The following is a 12,189-nucleotide window of genomic DNA, read 5'->3' on the forward strand; positions in this document are numbered from 1 at the left end:
TGGTTATAGGCTCGTAAGGTAGAATTCAGTTTTAAATGAGAATAGTTACATTTAAAGAACCACCTGTGAGTGTTTACACAGAAAGCAGGCATCTAAGCTGACCTTAATAGTTGATGGAGGCCTGTAACCCAGAGAGATGTGGCATACTGAACACAAAGAAAGTAAATCATTTGTCATACCTACACATTTAATGCTGTTGGAAGTATTCTAGGTACCTGATGTCCAGCTACCATTCTGGGAGAGTACAGCTCCTCTGTGTCTGTGTCTTATATGTTAGCCTTGTTTGAATGACTTTGATGAGCAGAAAAACCACAGAAAGTACTAGATAACCATGTGTGTAGCTGAATTGAGACCCCAGACCTTCACATTAGCGCAAGATGAATATCTTACCTTCTATTTTGTCTTCATTGATTATCATGACCAGATCTTTACTAGTTTTAAAGGGGGACTAGACACACATCTAACAGGCAGATATATATATATATGTAGACGCCACTTTCATGTCTCTTCTCATTAATTTCATAAATTTGACCTGAGACTAGTCCATAATATTATAAGACTACTTTAATCAGAAAGTTCTTTTTAATTCATGACTGTCATAGCCACTGTGCTTGGAGTATGGTAATGAGAATTAGTGGAAAGTACCTTTAGATTTGGAAGCCAATCTGAAACTACAGGTAACAAACTCTTTCCTTGGAAATGTCGCTCTTTGGTGTTAGCAACCTTGGAAAAAAGATGATTGATGAGAAAGGTAACATAAAAACCAGTCCAAGTGGGAGAAGCTAGGTAACTTCTTACTTTTACACTGTGTGAGAACAACTGGTAAATTAAGAATTCTAAACATTTTAGAGGGATAATCTCAGCAAGCAATGTATTTGAAGGTATTAAGTTTTGAATCACAATATATTTCAGAAAGATATATGCATATATGAGATAATATTTTATTTTTGTAATTTCAGGATCCTGTTTTCATTCTTGATTAGAAAAAAAAAAAAAGAAATCTCTTCTGCATTATTCTTTATTACAGCAGAAATTTGGTACTGGGATTTCTGACAGGAAGCTGATGATGTTCTTCAGTCTGTGCCTTGATAGCAAGTACCATGAACATAAATCTTATGATAAGTTAATTCATGATATTCACATTATTTCTCATTGTGGAAAAGGAATGAACATGAATGACTGCTCAGTTGGGGAATACAAGGAGAGAAAGAAAATTCTGCAGTCTACTTGATTCACTAGTTTCTCTGAGCTGACCCAATGAAAATTATCTCTGTGCAAGACTGTGTTGTGTTAAACAATGAGCTTCTATGCCTTGTGTGTTCTCCTAAAAAACAGAAATGAAATAATTTATAGCACAGAAAAGAAAGTTATTACTATTATGAGCTACCTTGTCTAATACCAACTACTTTAAGATAGACAAGCAAGAGGGAAACATTAATTTTTCTTCTCGTGCAACCCAAATACTAATGTATAGCTTCAAGACAGTTAATCTTTCACTTCTTTGTTCCTGTCAGTCCTACAACCTTTTTACGGAAAGATGTATTGCAACATAAGCCAAGAAAAAATGAGTAAGTCATTTCTTTCCCATGAAAGAGGAACGAGCAATCTATCCAGATAGGCTCAAGAAACAAAGATGAATAACAAAATGAATAATTAATTCAGTAAAAAGTGCAGTGTTGAGGTCCCTGAAATTTCAGTATTACTTGAAATGACTTTTTAATAGGGATTGATTTGAAAACCTTGCATTTTGATTTTGATCTTTTAAAATAGTATTTTTTAAGCCTTTTATTTTAGCATTTAATTGTGGATTTTTTCTGTTTTTGCTTAAAAATATAAGACAACTATAAATAATTTTGCATTAAATACTTTTCTATCCAAAGTATGTAAGAAAAGAAAAGTTTTGGAATTACAATAACTTTCTCTGAATTTGTCTAAAGTAAAATAAAACAATGTAAATTGGATAATGGTTTTAAATGGAAAGAAAAAAAAAAGGAAAATAAAAGAAAAAAAAAAGAAAAAATTTATATTTGATATGAAGAAGAAATTATTCACTCACAGGGCAGTGAGGACCTGTTAAAGGCTGCCGAGAGAACACCATCACAATACTTTACCTAATGGGGAGCACAGTGCTCACCAGCATTACTTCCTTTGAAATACAATGCAATTGCTCTATGGAAGTAACACAGTGATTAGATTTCCCACTCCAAATATTATTTTTCATAGGTTCTTTTATTTTCCAGCATAATGAATGATTTATGTGACCTAACATCTGTTTTTCTCTTTACTAGGTTGGATGGGGCTCTGGGAAACTTTGTCTACAGGGTGGCAACACCTGTCCACAGCACCAGGTTGGAACTGGATGGCTTTAAGGTCCTTTCCAACTCAAACCATTCAATGATTTTATGACTCTAAATATTTGCTTAACAAGATTTACATTAATACAGTTAAGTGTATACTACGTTCAAGAGCTTTTATTTCACTGCAATGTTGATAATTTCAAATAAGAAAATAATGAGTAGCATAAACACATACAAATAAGTGTCAACAAAAGAATAAATTAGATTTTTCCTATTTTATTATTGTTTTTTGATATAGCTTTTATTAAAATACAAGTTGACCTACAGAAAAAAAAGAGCAGATGAAGATTATTAATTTAGCAGAAAATTAAGATGACAATAAATGATATCTCCAGCACTAGGGCCTCAGAGCCTTATATACCAGCTTTAGAATCATTGTCAATAAGCTAGAAATGAAAATGCATGTTAAAAGAAAAGCTAATGTGAAGATTTCCATAGTTAGAAGGTTTAAACCCATTTAATAAGGGTCAAATATACAAGAGGGAGAAGGGAGTTAATGTGTTGGTATCATTGTTTTCTGAATCCAGGACAAATTTGAAGTAAATGATCTTTTTGGCTTTAAGAGCAGTTTTCTGACACATACACACACACACACACACACACACACACAAAAAAAAAAAAAAAAAAAAAGAGTAGAGGAGGTGTTTTCTGATAGCGGCTGAAGAAAGGCAAAACACAATAGAGAAAATCAGGTAAATGACGGGTCAAGCATCTCTAGAAATTTAAAATAGATAAAAAATATAATAACAAGAATGAAAATTAAGGGACTTCAAACAGAAAAAAAAATGCATACTGTAATTATTTTCTGCCAGTATAGTAAAATAAATTATGAGTGAATCTTTTAACCTTTAAAACGTAGCTTTCCATTTGCGTAAATTCTAGGTTAGTATTTATTTATTTATTTAGTGGTACAGAAGAACTAATTCAAGCCTAAAAAATTAATGATGATTGCTGCAAGTAATCATGATTTGATTACACTTATGTGCAAACCAATAATACATTCTCTGGTGCATACCAGGAGCTAGTTTCACATTCTTAGTGATAATTATGGACTTAGTCAGCTGGTAAATGGAAACTAAAGAGAAAAGTGTAAATAATTATTGGAAACTAAAGAACAGTTACTTCTTCACAGTATACAGTTGCCTAAAGGATGGTGGGTTATTTAGAATGATATTGAGAGAATGTACATTTGTGCATGTGTTCTGACCAAAATACTGAGTTGTTCGTTCTACTGATGCCCTCCAACTTTAATACAAATATGTCCACCTTCAGCTTTTTCACTTAGTGATTTTCTCAATGCTTTCTAATAGTCTAAAAAGTCCATTATTAAGTTTCTCTACCATATAGACACTGATCTAATTACCCATTTATGTTCTCATCATTGAACTAATCATTTAAGCTTCTCAGGCTTCTCATTCCTCATTCCAAAGCTATGTTCAACCCTTTATTAATTCTTGCTACACTCGTCTGAATCCTCCAGTTTTCCACAAAGCTCCTTAGTATGAGAAATAGATACCTGTGGCCACCAGCAATAACTCCATTAATACAAGCAGGGGTCACATTAACCCTTTTGGATATGGACTGAACTGGAAGGTCACCCACAGATCACTGCTGTCTATATTTTTCCATGTTCCAGCGTCATTGCTTTCTTGTGAAAGCTTCCTGTCTGTAGCTGTGACAGATTCCAACATTTGGCCATGCTGGAACTTCTGTATGTGTGTGTGTGCAACAAGTCAATATATATATATATATATATTATATATATATATATATATATATATATATATATATATATATATAAACAAAGATTGCTTTTTCAACATCCATCTGACTTACTTATAGCCAAGCATGCGTCTTTGATGTTATCTTGGAATGGCAAAGAAGATTTTTTTATAAGTAATCATGTTTTTGTTTGTTTGTTTGTTTGTTTTTAACCAAAAGCTGGAGTAAGTTTTAAATTCCATCATTTCTTTTTGAAAGGATCTTCATAGAAGTTACCTAATTGCCTTCGATTTTTTATTTAGAGTCCTTTAAAAAACAAAACAGAGTAAAAAACCAACCAAGTTTTACAAGTGTTTGATCCATTTGATAAGCACAACAATAACTTTGTATCACTCTCATTTGAGAACCCTAAGGTGTGTGGCATCAAGTCATGCAATACAAAAACTGCATCAGCACCCGTGTATCTGTCAGATAGTTATATTCTCATAAAAATAATATGAAGTTGATTGGCAGGAACTACTTCTCAAAGCCACCTGGTAAGTAATAATCATTACAAAAACATCTTTATCTTTTCAAGAATAAATTTTATCCTAGCCAGCTATTCAGTTTTTGCTGCAACACAACAATCGTTACAGTGAACAATTTCAAAGAACCTGGTGTGCTTCTGAAATGCGTTCCATTTTAAAATGTTATGATGGATAGGACTTAGGAGCTCGTCTGTGGATGTATTGGCTCCTGTTTTCAGAGAAATTTTATTAAAGGATTGCAGCTACTCTTCTTTTGTTTAAAAGAAAAGGTTTTAAAAAACAGATGTTCAGATGATGCAATCAATGAAACTGGTTACAATCTGAGTATACAACAAAAAGCCACCACACCAGAATACACTGTGCACATAAACTATCATTCCAGATCAAACCAGTATGTGACCACAAATATAATCTTCCATGTATCTAGTCTGTTCAAATCCAAACATGAGGAACTTTGGTTAATCTCCTCTGAAAAAAAAAAGAAAAAGAAAAAAAAAAAGTGAAGTTACAGCTGATTTTCAATGGGCATTAAAGCCTTGTATCACGATGGCAGTGGTTATCAGACATAAAAAACATTACAGTCAAAACAAATGAGCGTTAGCAGGTAATACAAGAAACTGTCTTGACAGCTGATGAAAAGTGCAGTTCCACAACTTCTCCTTTGGACTTTCCCTTGGCAAGAGACACCGTGTGTAAGACGAGGCAGTGGATAAGTGCATTCTGGTATTTATATACCTCCTGGCTAAATTCAGCTCCATGGATGTGATTGGAGAGTCTGTTTTTTTTTTTCATTTCTTGTAGAGATTAGTGGTGTTGCAAGCAGCTGGACAGCTCTGAACTCTGTCTTGCATGGTTATGGCAAGGTCAAGCGCTGGACTTACTACCCAAGCAGAAGACTGATGCATCCAGGTCAGCTGTGCATCTGTGACTGCATGCCAACATCTTTTTACAGTGTTTTGAATCAGGACCACAATTTAGCAACAATTGTGCAATACAGACATTCCTATTTTAATTTCTCTCTCTCTCTCTTTTTTCTTTAATACACTTCTTCATTTCAGCAGTGGCCAGAGTGATTTCCATGCACTGGTCTGTCTGAGATAATGTAGACTTGTCATACTCTTGGGACCTAATACATTAGATAATTAGTCAACTATACTGATAAATATTAAACCTTATCATTTTGATGTAAATCCTTTTTTTTTTGTTTTGTTTTGTTTTTTCCCGAAGGACAGCATGTTCTGTGTAACATAAAAGTAACTGGATTTCTGTTCAGAACTTTCATTTAAATGTATTTCAAATTTAACTCCATCCTCCACTTGAATACATTCTTTAATCCATTTTTAGAATTAAATGATACTTTTTGCATACACTTTTGGCTTAGAGATTTGTTCTTGGAGTGTTTACAGCTGTGAGGATAGGAAAGTTAATTCCTTTGGGGCAGCTTAGTCCTTGAATTCTTTGGTGGCCAGCAATCAACAGTGTCTGCTCGATTTTTTTTTTTTTTTTTCAATTTCTCTTTTTATTTAAATTGTACATTTTAACTAAAAAAAAAAATCCTTTCAATGGCAGTCCAGATCTGATCTATAGAAATTTAGCTAAAAGCTTGATGTGAGGTGAATATACATTGGTGAAATCAGTTGGTCGTTTTCCTCCACATATTTTTCCTGATGATTTTTTCCATGATCCTGTGAAGACTCAAAGCTTGAACACTCATTAAAGATCTTCTAAATAAAACAATTTGAAATTACATATAAAGGAAAAATTAAACTTTTCCTAATTATGCTTGGTGGTTCATTTAAAAGGTATCAGGGGAATGATGCTTTTTAAAGTAAGCTGAGAGGAATTAGGACACGTAAAGGCAGCATTTCTGCCTTCTAGAGATTTAGTTGTGATTTCAAGGAGCTCCTGTGGTAAGCTGCAAGACGTGGTGTGTGTATTAAAGGGACAGAAACCCCAGGCAAAACACTTAAGAGCAAAGCCTGTAGGAGGAATTCTGTATAATTGTTTATGTAGCATGAGAATGTGCCCTGACATTTAGTGCATGGCGAGTTAAAAAATCAAAGTCCTATATAGGGCCTGAGTTTCTTTAAGTAACAGCCTCTTCAGAAATGAAGGAGGGCTGTTGTGAAATGTACACTGCCAAAAGCATAGAGAACATCTGAGGATGTCTAAGGGAATCACTATGGAAATATATGGCTTCACTGCGTCAATATTTTTCTAAGCTTAAAACAGAAGTCCATAGAAATATAAAATAGAAATAACTTATAATTTAATTGGTAAGTGACATATTATTCCATTTTTATTTTTCTTTTTGGAGACTGATGTCTGTGAAATTAGTCCGGTTACTTAACACTAAACACAATTTTATATGTAAGAACTAAAGGCTGTTTTACATCTTCTGATCCTAGAATCACACTTGTTTCATGGAGTTCAGGGTCTTGCAAACCTTACAGACAATTCTCTGGGTTTACACACTCTAGCCAATGTTTCATAATCCTATTTCTATTCTTTTACATTCATGTTTTATTTCCAAGGAGAGTTAAATTGAATCAAACATGTAAATTATAAGCATATGTCCAGGTAAAAGAAGTTTCCAAATAAAACTAAATTGGCTTTACTTTAGTTGCTGTCTCATCCATGATAGAACACCAGATACATAGTATGCTATATTCTCAATATTGTTTTCTTTTATCTGGCACCAGAATTTTGTTTGTTGTTGTCAGTAAGTTTTTATTCATTATATACAAATTTCATTTTCACCTTCTGGGTTACTGTTTTTTTACCTCTACATTTTTGTCTGATCTTTTTCATATTTTGTTTATAGTTTACAATCTCAGAAAGTACTCTAGAGAAAAATTTTAAATGTTGATGACTCATATAGGAGAGTCATTCCGATATGGATAGTGTTACTCATCTTCATTAAAACCTTTTGAAATAATACTGATGGTATTGGAACTGAACTGGGTTAAGAAGAAACTCCACCCACTTTCTAAGAAACAATGGGTAGTTTAGAAAAAAACAGAACACAAGATAACAGGATCCATCGCAATTCATGGTAAATTATTTTTCCTGTTTTAATCATATGTAACAATTTTGTAGTCATTGCCTTATCCTAAAAGTCCTTGAAATTAAGTATTATGGGAGAAAAAGAGAGAAAATGACTTACCTTCGCTGCTTTACATAGTACTCAGCTGCATTTTCTTTAATTTCTCATATGCAAGGCTTATTCCAATCTCTGCAGCTGTTAGTCTAATTGGATGATTTCCTGTTTGAAATGCAGAATAATTTAAAGTGACTAGCAGTTGTTCAAGGAAACTCCCTTTCTAGGACATAACTAAATCTGACATATTCAAAGCTCATCAGAGATTCAACATCTTTTCAAGCTGATTACTGCTTCCTCCATCACTCTCCAAGTTCCTTGACTTCCATTTAAGCACTACAATTTAGACCTTGATTATTTAAATGAAACTAACAGGAAAAAAATCAAGGTGGTTTTTTTTTTTTTTTTTTTTTTTTTAATATATTTGCTCGAACGGAATGCTATATGAACTGCATTATTTACTAGATTCCTCTTCTGTGATGCAATAGCATGCTCATACCTTTGCTGAGATTCAGAAAGATGATGCAGAGGAAGTTCATGTTGCAAATATTTAATATCATCAGAATTTCTCTGATGGAAAATGTGCCCTAATTTTTATTAAAGAGAACAACAGATTCTTTTGAGTTGTATCAAAAGGAGAGCATAAATGTCTAAATCATATAAAGCTGCCATTTCCTACAAGAGGTACAAATAGCCAAAAATGATATTTCTTTGCACAATCTAAAAGCATAAAAGTTTCTGATTTAGTGGGCCCAAAACTCCATAATAGGCAGCTCATCTTGAAATCTAAAAATGCTTGATATATGAAAGAGGATATTGCCCTTACTCATAGAGTTATCTAGGCATGAGCCCTCTAAAATTATCAAATTGGATCAATTTCCTGAGAAAAAGGCTGCTTGCTGACTTCATTTTATGTTGTTTATATTATTGCAGACATTTTCTTCTTAGCCATATTTTTGTTCTCTCTTTGAAAACAAGAAAGTACTTTCTTAGGTAGTTGTTCAGGAAAATTATCATTAGTTTCAACAGACAGCTACCCAGTTTAAAACCCATACTTGAAGACAATGCAGAAGAGAAAAACTCTCGAATGGCAAGTAAACAAAGAAGTTTGTAAATTGACAATGCAATGGGCTCCAAAAGAAGGAATGATTTTTTATTTCTGTCAGGAAAGAATCTAGGTAGGTATTTATTCATCCGTAATGGGAATAGTTCAATTGAGGATTCATCTAGAAACTGGCCTTTTTTAAAAAACTACCTTGAACATTAGTAGCTCACTTTAAAAGAATGACTCAAGGTAGAAAAGAACAAGACTTCTTGACATCCAAGGGTATCACTTAAGCTCTAATAAATAAAACACATTAAAAAAAAAAAAAAAATCAAAGTCTTTAAGCTCTAATAAATAAAACATATTAAAAAAAAATCTAAGTCATTAAACGCATCCTAATACAAATCTTGCATACGTGTTTGTGGTGAAGGAAACATAAAGCTTTTTCCAAGGATTATTTTCTAGTTATTAACATATTCTAGCAGTGAACTTGGCAAATTTCTTACATAAAGAGGCAATCCTCTCCTGTTTCAAGCTGTCATACCTGTTTTACTTTACATTTCTACTACACAAGATTTCCTCAGAGGTAGAAATGAAAAAGGAGTTCAACAGTTGAAAATAAAATCAGCTTGGGATATAAAATATTGCTGTCAGGTTTCTTCATTATTTCAGAGGCAAGCAGCCTGTTTCCACCGTAGGCCACCAGTGGCCAAGTGCTTTGCACATATTTTCTATTTTTTGCATTCATTTCTAGTAAGAAATATAATAATATTTCGTAATGTTGACCACCTTTTGCCTAAAAAATAAAGGACAACAATTTGTCTAAAAGAAATTGACAGGTCTGTGAATGAACAAAAATGAAGACTGAAGAATATCCCTGCACAACACTGCCCGTTTTATAGCACAAAATCCACCTTTGGTGTACTCAAACATGCATAGTGTTCATCTGAGCATTGCACAGAGTATGCAGAGTTTTTATAGCTTTATAGTCACCTTGAAACATCAATTTTCTTTTACTTCAAATTCTTGCCTAGGATTGTTTTGCTTGCTTATTAATTTCTTAATGAATTTATCTGTAGCATCATGCATCATGAAGGGAAATGTTTGTACGATACTGAAGCACGTACTAAAACATACCCCATGTAGAAATGAAGCAATGTTCCACATGCCTTTATGCTCTTAGGAAAGGTATTAAAGTTCCTTATGGTCTCTTATGGCTGTCCCTACATTAGCAAGTACAGCAGACTGGTTAGAGTGGATCATCTGCAGGGTAAATCAATGCTGATGTTATGGAGTACAGGATTAATGTATTTCTTCTATACTGCATCTTAGCTCTAGTTTGATCTCCTGGATGGAGTGATTGCTAGCTGAGACTACGTTAGGTATGCTCCTAAAGTTCATATTCCAGTTTAACTTCACCTAAGAAGATACCGTTCATGATCTGCAAAATCTCAGTGTGGTGTGAACCAGAACCAGAGAAGAACAAAAATTCATTAGGAAGGAACGATGCTAGACCAATCAAATTACATGTAACTTGTTCATCAGTTTTTGTATGTGAATCCAATGATATGCTGCTCCTGAGTTACTCTGTGTAATATTTCAGGACTATTCCTGTCAAATAAATCAATGTTTTGGATACTCTGCTAAATTCTGTACTTACCACATCCAAATTTTCAGGAAAAAAATCAACTGAACTGACGATATTTTGTCTTTTTACTTCAGAGAGAATGTAAGAAATTTTCTTAGGAAAACTTACAAAATAACTAGCTTCTCTACATTTTCATCAATTTCTTTCAAACCTCACTTTCTTATAAAGCATAAACAGATGTGATTGCGCATGGAAAAACCAGTCGGAAGAGATTTAGAGCTAGTTAATGGGTACTGCTTTACAGAGTTTTATTTAGTAAAATTAGATGGCATTGCTGTAATCTGTTTAAAAAGCCTATTATCTTGCAGCTAGCAGCCAATAATTTGTCTTACGTAAGCAATTAGTTCAAGTAGGGATCTCAGCATAGCAGTTTGATAGAAATGTTAAATATAGGTATCATGTGCACACACTGGAAATGATGATTGTTTTTTTTAAGCATACAGCCCCAAAGAAGTGAAACAAAATGAAAAAAGGAAAGTTCCCAGAATGCACTCTTGGCTGAAGTACTGTGTTATTCAGAGCTTCGTTTTCCACTGCCTGCAATTGTCTTTCAACAGTCAGTACAAAAGTTAGCAAAGCTGAAGCATTCATGGGACAAGAATAACTCACTTAAATCAGAACTGAAGCTGGCTCTCTCCGAGAGGACATTGCAGAAGTCCAAAAGTCCAAAGGATTAAGAAATAAGGAATAAGGAGACAGTCAAGGTCAGGCTGAATGGGGCTCTGAGCACCTGATCGAGCTGTCGGTGTCTCTGTTCATGGCGGGGAAATTGGACTAGATGGTCTTTAAGAGTCTCTTCCAACTCAAAGGCAAGGAAAGGACTACAGGTGTTTATACTGATACTCACAGATAAATGCTTGCTTCCATGAATTGTGCAATCTGTGGATGAAAAAAAAACAATTTCTGAGTTACTGGATGACTGCTAAATATTACCATCCGTACAACACTGTCTTAGACACCGCTTTGTTTATTTTTATTCTCAGTTCCCTGTAACTACTTGGTATCACTACGGATTGCAACCTCTGTATGGTGAGAACAAATAAACATGATCAGAGCAGAAACATGAATAATTTCCACAAAGGTCTGGAAGCTTTGAGTTGCGAGGAACATTTTGACAAAGCTACTTCCCTGTCTCTAAGTTACATCAGACATTGAGTAAATCTGATATAAATAAACAAAATTGCAGCTGGACTGCCAAATCAAGCTGAGAACAGTGATCTTGAGTTGGCTGCTGCCAAAAAACTTCTGCGTGCCTTTAACGAGGTACTTCTCTGCACTCTGGTGCATCTTAGTGCCTGAACTGGAAAATTTTAAATCCAAAGTACATTAAAAAAAAAGCAAATTGCAAGAGAACATAAATAGTATTCAGGGACCTTTGATGAAAAAGGGTACAGATAGCCAGCTAGACAAGAATTAAGCATACTGTCTGTGGTGAGGTGATTATCTTTTAACAAATGAGCCTATAATTCCTGTTTTCAATGCAATGGAAGCATTCCAAGTTATAACACTAAATTCTCTGTTCTCTATTTTGTTATTCAAGTCAGGAATCTACAGCAAACGTCTACAGATACATCCAAAAAGCACTACACAATTGGAAGGGCAAGGTTTTAAAGTGAAAGGTGGTAGAAATAGAAAGGTTAGGCAGAGAAGGGCAATAAAAGAAGACAGATGGCATGGGGCGTGATATTCAGCATTTCACTAATGAAAACAATTATTAAAGGAAACATTGCAGCTACCCTTTCATTTTGCTGGATGAAAAGAAGAACTTACTGACTGGATTTCCTGGATTA

Source organism: Phasianus colchicus, chromosome 1 (genome assembly GCF_987193195.1).
Source record: "Phasianus colchicus chromosome 1, bPhaCol1.hap1.1, whole genome shotgun sequence".
NCBI classification, from domain to species: Eukaryota; Metazoa; Chordata; class Aves; order Galliformes; family Phasianidae; genus Phasianus; species Phasianus colchicus.